General features: G+C 40.9%; 1 long non-coding RNA gene across 1 annotated transcript in view; it reads right to left on the bottom strand.

Annotated features, from left to right (window-relative positions):
* Positions 1 to 414: 414 nt before the first annotated feature.
* Positions 415 to 11,169, bottom strand: part of LOC125467191 (uncharacterized) — a 181,608-nt gene continuing 170,853 nt past the window's right edge. Inside the window, exon 4 of the long non-coding RNA XR_007250589.2 lies at positions 415 to 1,188. This is a non-coding gene — a long non-coding RNA (uncharacterized LOC125467191). The remainder of the gene's footprint in view (positions 1,189 to 11,169) is intronic.

The raw sequence follows: 11,169 nt of genomic DNA, 5'->3' as shown, positions 1-11,169 counted from the left end.
CCTTCTAATCTTTGGCTTCCCAAAGTTTTATCATATTTACTCAGACCATTCACAATTCAGAATTCTGGATATTTAATTTAAACTTTTATAATTTTACTCTCCTGCTGTTTCTCTGCTTCCTCTGCGTTAAAATCATGATAAAATGAAATGGAATGAAAACTATTCAATGGATACCACAGTGCACTTGAACTGTTCCCTTTTACCATTGGCCCTGGGATGAAAGTTCAGTTTATACATACAGATAATCAGTAAAATAAGATTGGACAATGTCAGCGTAGCTGTAACGACATCAGGCCCCAAAATAAAACTGCCCTCATAATACATAATAAACAATGGACACAGAAAGAATGCAAATTATTTTAGTGATACTGATGGCCAGAACTAAAAAAATTCAGCAGACAAGGATTGACAGGAGGGGTAATTTATTTTCTCCTAAACAAATTTCTAACTTTTTTTTTCTTCTAAAATAACAGGGCTCTTCAGCATTGGTAATAGGAAAAGGTCAACTCCAAATTAAGTTACAAAGGTGCATTTGGATACGCAAAGCACTTAATGAACAACTCAAACAGTTAGCATTACGAACAGAAAAGACATTACTTTGTTATTTTTTTCAGGCAACCCCAGTTTATTAGTGAGAGGTCAAGGTCCCAGTGCATGTCACAACCAAGTTTCAGAGAAAAGAAGTAAACTTCCATTTATATTGCAACATCTCAAATCATTTTACAGCTAGTTAAGTGTAGTTATTGTTATAATGTCAGAAACACAGCAGCTAATCTTGCCCAACCGTTATCCCCGTATTGAAATAGAGGCAACAATTTTGAATTTAAGCATACATGATCTAGATTAGGAGATTGCTCAATGAATCATGATTTTAATGCATAAAGTGTACAAACAATAGATGAACTGTGCATGATGTAAGTTTGCAAGCAGTTTGAAATTACCTTTGACTACCACATTAACAGATGTTGACAACACAGATAATTTAATGAATGTCATGGATATCTTCAATCAAGGAAACTTCTGCATCAGTCCTTCCACTGAAAATCAATTGGGTTGCAAGTTCAAGTCTGGTGTTCAGTTATCGGATGATGTTACTGGCTGGTCTACCATAACCACACAGTATTTTTTTCCCCCAAATTCCAGTTTCAAACTTGTTCTGCCTTAGTCTGTAGCCTTTCTTTCTCATGGCTGTAAATAAGAAGAATGTAGAAGTTAGAAAGAATAACTTAGTATTTTTTGACAATCTTTGAATGTGCTCTTTTAAAACCTAAGAAGTTAAAAGATAAAGATTACATAATCTTTGTACAGAAATGCTGGAGCTTTGATTGAAAAGTGGAATGTCAGTAAATGCAGTCGGGCCCAGTATGATGACCTTTGACCTGAATATGGTGTAGCAAGATAAACGTGCATTCCTTTAAAATGTCTGTGGAATCTATGATCCAATTTATCAGAGTTTGGAGAGAGTTTTTAGAAGTTTTATAAATTGTAAAGAGATTAAGTGTCCTTGTCTTGGAAAATAAGAAATATTGTCGATGTGACCTGATGATTCTTGACCTGGAAGCAGTACCAAGAGGAAGGAGATTAAGACAGATGCTTTGTGACTGGCAGACAGAAAGGAGAACCATTGACAAAAAGAACAAATACAAGCAGAAGAGCAGGCCATGAGTAGACAAATGCAACCACAAAAAGAAAGCAGACACAGAGTGAGAAAAAGGATCTCAGAAAATTCTTGAGAGGTGACAAAGTAAATTCCTCACAGGAAGAGCTCAGTTTTTCTGCTTAGAAGGAAAAGAGGCAGGAAACTGAATATAGTATGCAAGCTGGCTAAAGCAGCCTAAAAGCTGGAAAATCCTGGTGAATTCTCTGAAGTAGCTAAACCAATAATCAAGGAATTATTGAATGGTTCTTTGAAAAGCAACTGTGGAAAGCCACACCATTAGGACTGTCACGACCTGGGGGAGAGGGGAGAGAGGGGGGAGAGGAGAGAGAGGAGAGAGGGGGGAGGGGGAGAGGGGAGAGGGGGGAAGAGGGGAGGGGGGGTGGGGTGGGGATTGTTATCATATAGGGCTCGATGTATTCTGCAAAAGAACAGCAGATTTGGGAAATATGTAGCTAAATATGCAACAATGGGTTGAGGAAAGGTGCATTAAGATGTAGCTTTACTGTATCGACTGTCCAAAGTGAAATTTCCTTTCTCTTGCAATATTATTTAGCTGTTAACTACTATGTAATTTGTGATGATTCTGATCCATCTTAAAGCAAAAATTACAAAGTGGAATCTTGCTAGTAATTTCTTCATTTTGCAGCCATTCAGCAAATTTGACTATTTTGGTTTACATTACAAGATACACCACAGTCTCACCCCTTTTGTATTTTAACAAAATACAAAAGGATGCCCTAATATCTTGCAATGTTTTATATAAATGCAAGTTCTTTATTTTTGCACAGTACAGAAATCAGTTTTCACTCCACCATCATACATTCTATCAGGCCACTCACACTATCACTGCTCATGATATTGATCAATCAGTTGTCATTCACCATCCATGCTATCACTGAATAAGTCTCAATTTTGAGGTAATAAGCAAGCCTGAATGTTGAAGAACTTAAGTAGAAACATAAAATACTGGGGAAGAGTGAGAAGCTGAAAAATAAAGGACAAATTAATGTAACCATCACACCTGGAATGTTAAAGCAGCAGAAATCTCTTTAGTGGGTAGCCTAAAACCCAGAAAGGCAAGCAGCAGGCAATGTGTATGAATATAGATACATTAATGAACATTGGATAGAGACAGTTAATGCATTAATAACATGTAAATAGTAGAACAACTGGAAAGAGGTACAATACATTGGAGATTGAACAAAAATCATTTTGGACAGTCTGAACTAAAAAAGAATGTGAGCAATCCTGTGCTGTGACTGATGAGAGGATCGAAATTTGATAATGAGAGAATTCTGCTGGTTGATGAATTGAAAAGATGCCTTTTGAAATACAAGATCTTCATTTTCCTCACTTGTTCAGCAGATGGCACACTAGGTGTAAAATAGCAGCATTAATTGTACTGTGTAGCAGACAATATGAGGCACCTCGCAGCTTGATTAGTGTGGAACTGAGGGCACAACATCCTGCCAGCACTTAATTTGAGCTTCCCAGTTCTATTGATAGCATATAAGTAAGAGATATTACAGCAAGAATTTATTCCTGATCAATACTGATTTTAAACTCTTCAGTATATGTGCTATGGCATAGACATCAGTTAGAGAAGAAGGGTATATCAAATCATCCAAAGGTTCCTACTAGTGAACACCATTCAGCACCCTTTGTAGAGAAGCATGGCTGTGTGGCCAAGTGAGAACAGTGCTGGACTCATGTGGCATCTTAATTATCCAGCTGACACGAGCTTGAGCGGCTACTGAATGGTGGCCAGTACACATGGGACCTGAACGAAAAGAGGAAAAGAAATATCGAGTGGAAGGGGAGAGGAATTGAGATAAATGCTTGATTTGAAACATGTTTTTGGCACGACAAATAAAATCAAAGCATATTATTAAAATAGTGCGAGATTGGAGAAATGTGAGGAGCAGAACAATCTGGATGTTCTCATGCATGAATCACAAACATTAGTGAAACAGATACAGCAAATATTTCAGAAAGCTAGTAACATGTAATTGTTTATTGCAAGTGAAACGTAATAAAAATGTAAGGAGGTTACACTTCTGTTATACAAGAATTTTATGACTTTACGAATTCATCTGGAGTACAGTATTGGTTTTCCTATTTAAAGAAGGATGTAAATATGTGGGAAGCAGTTCAGAGAAGATTTACTAGACTAACATAGTCATTATTCTGTATCTGCAAGGGTTCTATTCTCTGAGAACCCTTGCAAATGATGAAATTCGCGAGAGCGGAGCTTATTTAAAAGTGAGCTAAAAATAGGTTAAAAATCATGAATCTGCCAGTTTTGCCTGTGGAAGTCAGAATTTGTTGATGCTTATTTTTTGGCGTGGACAGGCATTTTGCAATTTCACAGATTTTGAAGATTTACTGAGATAATAAGGTGTAGAGCTGAATGAACACAACAGGCCAAGCAACATCAGAGGAGCGGGAAAGCTGATGTTTCAGGTCTGGATCCTTCTTCAGGGTCCAGACACGAAGAGTCAGCTTTCCTGCTCCTCTGATGCTTCTGTGTTCATTCGGCTCTAGACCTTGTTCTCTCAGATACTCCAGCATCGGCAGTTCCTACTATTCGAGGATTTACTGTACTTGGAATATATGGGTTGTCTTTTGAGGAAAGGTTGGTTAGGCTAGGATTGTATCCAATGGAGTTTATAAGAGTAACAGGCAACTTGATTGAAACATACAAGTCCTGCAGGATCTTGACAGAGTGTATGTAGAAGGGATGTTTCTTATTGAGGGAGTATCTAAAACAAGGGATCCTGCTTAAAAATAAGAGATCATCCATTCCAAACAGAGAGATGAGGTAAAATTCTTTCTCAATGAAGGCTATGAGTCTTTGGAATCTTTTTCTTCTCAAAAGAGTGTGGAAACAGAGTCACTGAAATATTGTTAAGACAAAGGAAGATAAATTCTTGAGGAGGAAAGGATGGTGAAAGGTTTTTGGGATTTGATGGGAATTTGGAGTTCATGAATTTGGAATCATGGATCAGCCATGAACTTATCAAATGGTGGAACAGGCCTGATATGCTAGGTGCTGACTGCTACTCCTAATTTGTGTCATTAATAACCCTCTAATTTGGGTGCCTAAGGTTTAAATCAGTGCTCAAATGGAAGGAAGGATTGATAGATTATATATTTACCTGATAGGGACAACTTCAATGGGGTTACATGTAGGGGGGGCAGCTTGCAATATGAATATTAAGTTCAACTATAACTTGATAAAATTATGTGTTTATCACATAGGTGAGGAAAAATATTGACATCCTTCAATCAACTCTCATTTTTGCAAATTTCAGGTGTGTGAATTTGAGGCAGAGAGTGATGCAACGATATGCTTCTTCAGTTAAATAATGAGACAAAAATCTGGCATCTACGTACAGAAAGAGAAAACTAAAGGAAAATTTAGGCAAACAAATGAATCATTCTTGTAATATTTGGGTCATTGTGGAAATGCTGGCTGTCGCTGGCTGCATTCCAGGAGAGAACAAAAAAGGGAAGGACTCAGAAACATGGGCAAATCAGAGTTTGGTTTTCATTCGCGATTTGAGTCGTCAATGGTGTTTGTGATAGTCTTATAATCTCTGAGTGGTGAGGAGGTTCCTTTGGGTTGCTAGGAGAAGAGATTTTATTGCAGCAGCTTTCCTTTTGTTTCTCACTGCTTTGGTAATAAGCGATGATGAGGCCTTCAGAAATAACTAATGTTTATTGTAAAAATCAAAGACCATAAAACAATTTTTAAAAAGTGCTCTTTCAAAGCATCAGGCACTGGGTGTAGTGGCCATTTCTAGGAGACTATTGAGCCTTCCTATTCCCATGCCACCATTTGTCTCCACGCTACCCACCCTCTCAACCACCCCACACTGGCTGGTCCTACATTACTGGCCTAAACCATAAATAATCAGGTTTCTTGTCTGTGCACTATTCTGCAGTGAAATCAGAAACTGTCTCCTTCCCTGCATTGTTCTTGTTTAATTTTCAAAGTTCAACAGAATTAGATGCGATGTTGCTGCTCAGACCAAAATTTGAACAGCATCTTATTCTTAAAGAGACAAATTCTTTTAGAATTTCTTAACTGTGGTCTAAAATTTTATATGCCTTCTTCAGTTTAATAAGCATTCCCCAATAAGCTGAAAAGGTGCCCAGGCAAGTTATTAAACATGGGTGTAAGGTAACTTTAGTGATTCCATTATTTCGTCAATTGAAAAAGGCTTGTCTTAAAGGGGCATTCATTTCGTACAAAAAAACAAGTATCAGACAGCAAAAGTAGTAGTTGCTATGGAAGAATGAATATAAGCTGTTTGAAAATTTCCACTGTTTAATCAGAGTTGCACATCTAAGAAAGTGAAAACCAACATTTTTAAAAAAACACAATTGCACACCACTGATGGCTACAATAGCCAGACTGCAGTGTGGGAACAGATCCTTCAGACACAGCAATCACTGTAGTCCGAGATACCCTTTATTATATTAAAAATTACGACACATTACAATGTCTCCTTCTCTCATGTATTCCTTCCCAAAATAAGACCGCAACTTCTGTCTTTCCTCTCTTCCTTTTGTAACCGCCAAGCTTTTGAGCCAACAGTTTAGCATCAACTCTTTACAACAGCTTGATTTGCCTCACCTTTCCACCTACTGTTTTCAACTACCATAGCATCCTACATTGTAAGTCTTTCAGCTTCACCTGGGGAAAATGAATGTAGCAAATAATTTCAAATAATGCATTGTGTTGTTAAAATAATAGCACTGATCATCCTCTTTTCAGGTTTTCTATTCTATTCAAGTCTGGGACAAATGTAACAATAAGTGCAATTCTAAAGAAATTCACTGTGACACGTTCCAAACAAGTTGCTCTATAAATTCTTTCTGCCTGTGTTACTGCACACTCGGTACATTGCTGAAATATGTTATGTGTTAGCCAGCTTCAGGTTCCTCCTCTTTCATTTTTCATTGGGCAAGCATATGCAGTGTGTCAGCAAGTTAGGCAAGGCATCAAAGTAAGCTGCTTTTGCTTTCATCTGGCACACACTGCGTCATTGTGCTGAATTTGTCCAACATTTGTCTTGGTGTCAATTTTTGGGAAATTTCATGGAGGGTTTCTCTCTGTGAGCTTGAGTGTTTTCTTGCACAAGTTTATGCAGTTCACCTCATTACACCACACCACCATAATGCCATTCTTGTGCTTACCAACAACAGATGTGCTCGCTACTGCTGGGACCTTCTGTATCCCATTCTGGTGCTGTCTTTAAAGCCCAGCTGTATACTAGTTCAAATACTGCAATATAGGAATGACTCTTCACAATTCCAATGTGGGAAGAATTGACCCTGATATTGCAAATTGAGGCAAGTTCAAATCACCCCAAATGACTGACAGGGATCTGAAGGGCCTGTTTTATGGGGTGGTGTACAAGAGAGCTGTCTTTTTTCCACAGGATCACAGAAAAACCAGAGCACAAGCTCCTATTAACCTGGTCAGTGGTTTCCACCCAGGTTAGTACCCTTCATCTGGAGGAATGTGCAGCAATACTACAATAAGGCTAATGACCTTCTGTGCTTTGCAAAGGTAAATCTACCACCTTCCCTCTGCTACCTCACACTCACTCTAACGCTGCTCCTCCACCCAATTTTCCCCAACAAGGTCTCCCACTTTCTCTATTTATTGGAGTATCTTCCTTTAATGATGCCCATGTATCCCCACCCTAAATCAAATATAAACACTCCACGTCCTCTGCACTTTCTACTTATTCAGTAGGGACCTCACCACCTTTTCCCCCACCTACACCAACACGAACAGCTGTACCAGCCACTTTCATCTCACTCAATCCCTAACCTGTCTCATTGCAGGAGAAATCGCCCACGGTAGGACAGCGAGGGACAAGATGAACCGTGGGACCCCCATATTTGTCTTCTCACCCCCCTACAAGGAGAGAATAGTTGCCTAAGCAGGAGAGGTTAGATGCTACTCAGGTGATGCCAAGATCTCTATGGTCTGGCAACCAAGTAACAATCACTATCAAATGCTGTGTTGCCCTACCAAAATCACCTCTGTGAGTACATCGATATTGTGCCTAGGCTTCTACCTGTATTTTGCAAATTACTCCTCCTTTTGTCTCCTGCAGGCGCCCAGTGACATCTCCACAGTCTTCGTCCTGAATACAGCAGACCCTCCAGTAAACATGTCCTCTGAGAAAGAAGTTACAGAACCCTCAGAAGAAACACTTGTGACACTGTCTCCTGCACCCTCCACTAGCTCAGCTACTGAAACTGCAACAGGTAATCTCAATAGATTAGGTTCCGGTGAGCATATCACTGGCACATCACCTCAGCAAAGATCCATTGCTCCTCAACAGCTGCCTGGGAAAGGAATGCCACAGGTCAAAGATTGCCAGAGGCCTGGCTTCCAATCAGTCCCAGACAGGTGAGAACCCTATGCAGTTGGCTATTAATAACTTTGTCAAAATGACCAAGGTGACATGGGAGCAGCAGGCAGGTTTGTCACAGAAACCCTGCAAACTGGATTAACATTTTCAGTGCCATCTGTACCATGCTGGCTCTGGTATGACTGTGTCTATTTGTCTCATCTCATTGTTTATTAATTCTCACTATATCTTCCCAATTGTTTTATCATTGCCCACCTCCTCCAGGGGCTGAGAAAATTCAGACCATGGATTCTCACAAGTACACTAACCACCAGAAGCCAATGAGAAGAAAGAATCCTGGCTGATTTTAACTTTTCCTTACCTGGACACCGAGTAGTGGTCTAACGTAGGCACAGAGAGCGTTTCAGAAACTACAAGCCCCTCAGATACCGGTTTCTAATTCTGGTACACTGGGTTGAGTTTGCTACACTGAACAGACAGTGAAAAATGAGTTTGAAACAAATAAGCAGCAATCTTGGTGACAAAAACAGAAAACGCTGAAGATACTCAGCGGGTCTGCAACATCTGTGGAAAGAGAAACAGTTAATATTTCAAGTACGGTGACTCTTAAGAATGGGGAAATACAAAGGCAGATGACTGCGAAACATTTTCTATCAGCCGGTGGTGGTGGGGGGAAAGAGAGACAGGTGAAGAACGAACCAATAACCTCAATCAGATTTGTCCAGAAGCAGAAAATGTCTTTATTTTGCCTTTAAAAGCACACTTCAGACAATAGGTCTAATGCAGTCAATGTAAAAGCAGCGTTCATGGAGTCTCTCACAGTAAAAGTATTCCTGTACATTTCAGCAGCCTTGGAATTTGATTAGTAAAGGGTGGTTGGGGGGTGGGGGTGGAATAAAACACTATTTAATTAGAAGCCAGTTTATTTAAATCAGCCTCGGAAGCGGGTGAATCTGTGAACGTAGTGGGTGAAGAAGTTGGGGGGGGGGCGGAATTCAAAGGACATCGACAAGAACCGTTTGTTGTGCATTCTCTATTTTCCTCAGTGCAAACGTTTAGTGAGGCTCCACTGGATGTCATTAACAGTGCATTAATTGCGGAGCTTGAGAGGTTGCTCAGAATGGAGTGATTGTTTGTGACAGCCTGGATACTGACATATGCACTTGGTACGTCCTAACTCCCGACGTCATCTCATCATTAAAATTTGCTGATGCTGTCTACCCAGACGCTTTTAATCGCGAAATATTCTTTCTTTCCCCTCTATTTTTGTTTTCTTGGTAATTTGCCTATCATGTAGTCTCTGAGCACTGCCATGAGAGTTCGTGCACCCGTAAAGATGTGACTAGAAACAAAAGGTAGAACCGCCCTCGTTTATTTTTGTAACTCGTACACAGCCACGTTCTCTTTGACCTCTCCATTGTCTCCCCTCCTCCTTCCGTTCTACCTCTTGCCTCCGACTGCCCTCTGCCACAGCGAACCAAATGGCTTTTCTTCGTACATGAGGCCCGACAATGAGAGCTAGTGGACACATTCGAGCCAGTAAGGGCGCCACTGCTCAGCTTAATCCTGTCTTCATCCCAAGATTCCACAGGTTGGCACTTTCTTCCTCCAGCCATTGGCTGGACAAATGCCCCTTCCTAAGCACTTGGAGCCGATTTATATGGGGGGGGGGGGGGTGGATTCAAGGGTAGACGAAGGTGCATTTATATAGCGCCTTTGATGACCTCCCTAAGTCCTGAAGTGCTTTGCAGCAAACGGAGTACACTTGAAATGATGATGAAGGGTCTAGGCCCGAAACGTCAGCTTTTGTGCTCCTGAGATGCTGCTTGGCCTGCTGTGTTCATCCAGCCTCACATTTTATTATCTTGGAATCTCCAGCATCTGCAGTTCCCATTATCTCTCTCTCCTACACTTGAAATGTAGTCACTACTATAACTGAGCTCTGACAGGCTCATCCTCACAGTGCATTTTCTGCTGTTCTCTTAGAAGCCACTGAGAGTCAGTCACTGGAAATGGCCCCAGTCCATTATTTTTCAGCGATCTTAAATTTTACAAACGTGTGTAGAACTTGTATTGGGAAGCAGCAAGTCAAATTCATCTTGGACCATCTCTCTTTGCTGGTGGCACCTTACTGCGGCCGATTAGGCTGCTCCCCGTGCAGCTCACCTGAACATGAATGATGAACGTTTGACATTCAGTTTAATGACTGAAACGCACAAAGCTTGCTTCGCTTATTGTAAAAAGGGACGGAGAGAAACCTGTTCAGTGGGTGGAGTACATCCTTTCCATTATGCCTGCGCCCAACACCTAGTTAGATATTAATCCTTAAAATATAAGCTTTGCCCATGGAAGAACCCATAATTATAAAACAAAGCATGCTGAGCGCTTGAACTGAATACTCGAGGTGGATTCAACAAAAAACAAGCATTCTTTCTTTTAACCCTTCCAGGGCTGACCAGAGGTTTTTATGATGATGTTCTGTGATACTTTCAACAAAGCCATTTCAAAAACCAACACATAGACGTGACTTCATATCCACATTGCAAGTTGTTTCAGTTCATCATTCAGATGGTACAGTAGATCTGAATGTACCATTTCTTGGTAGTTTCACCAAACACACATAGGAATAAGATAATAAAATGTGAGGCTGGATGAACACAGCAGGCCCAGCAGCATTTCAGGAGCACAAAAGCTGACGTTTCGGGCCTAGACCCTTCATCAGAGAGGGGGTTGGGATGAAAGTTCTGGAATAAATAGGGAGAGAGGGGGAGGTGGACCAAAGATGGAGAGAAAAGAAAATAGGTGGAGAGGAGAGTATAGGTGGGGAGGGGATAGGTGAGTCCAGGGAAGACGGACAGGTCAAGCAGGTGGGATGAGGTTAGTAGGTAGGAGATGGAGGTGCGGCTTGGGGTGGGAGGAAGGGATGGGTGAAAGGAAGAACAGGTTAGGGAGGCAGAGACAGGCTGGACTGGTTTTGGGATGCAGTGGGTGGAGGGGAAGAGCTGGGCCGGTTGTGTGGGCGGCAGTGGGGGGAGGGGACGAACTGGGCTGGTTTTGGGATGCAGTGGGGAAAGGGGAGATTTTGAAGCTGGTGAAGTCCACATTGATACC

Source organism: Stegostoma tigrinum, chromosome 33 (genome assembly GCF_030684315.1).
Source record: "Stegostoma tigrinum isolate sSteTig4 chromosome 33, sSteTig4.hap1, whole genome shotgun sequence".
Classification (NCBI taxonomy): domain Eukaryota; kingdom Metazoa; phylum Chordata; class Chondrichthyes; order Orectolobiformes; family Stegostomatidae; genus Stegostoma; species Stegostoma tigrinum.
Note: the sequence above shows the minus strand (reverse complement) of the source record. Positions and strands in the feature narration are given on the sequence as shown.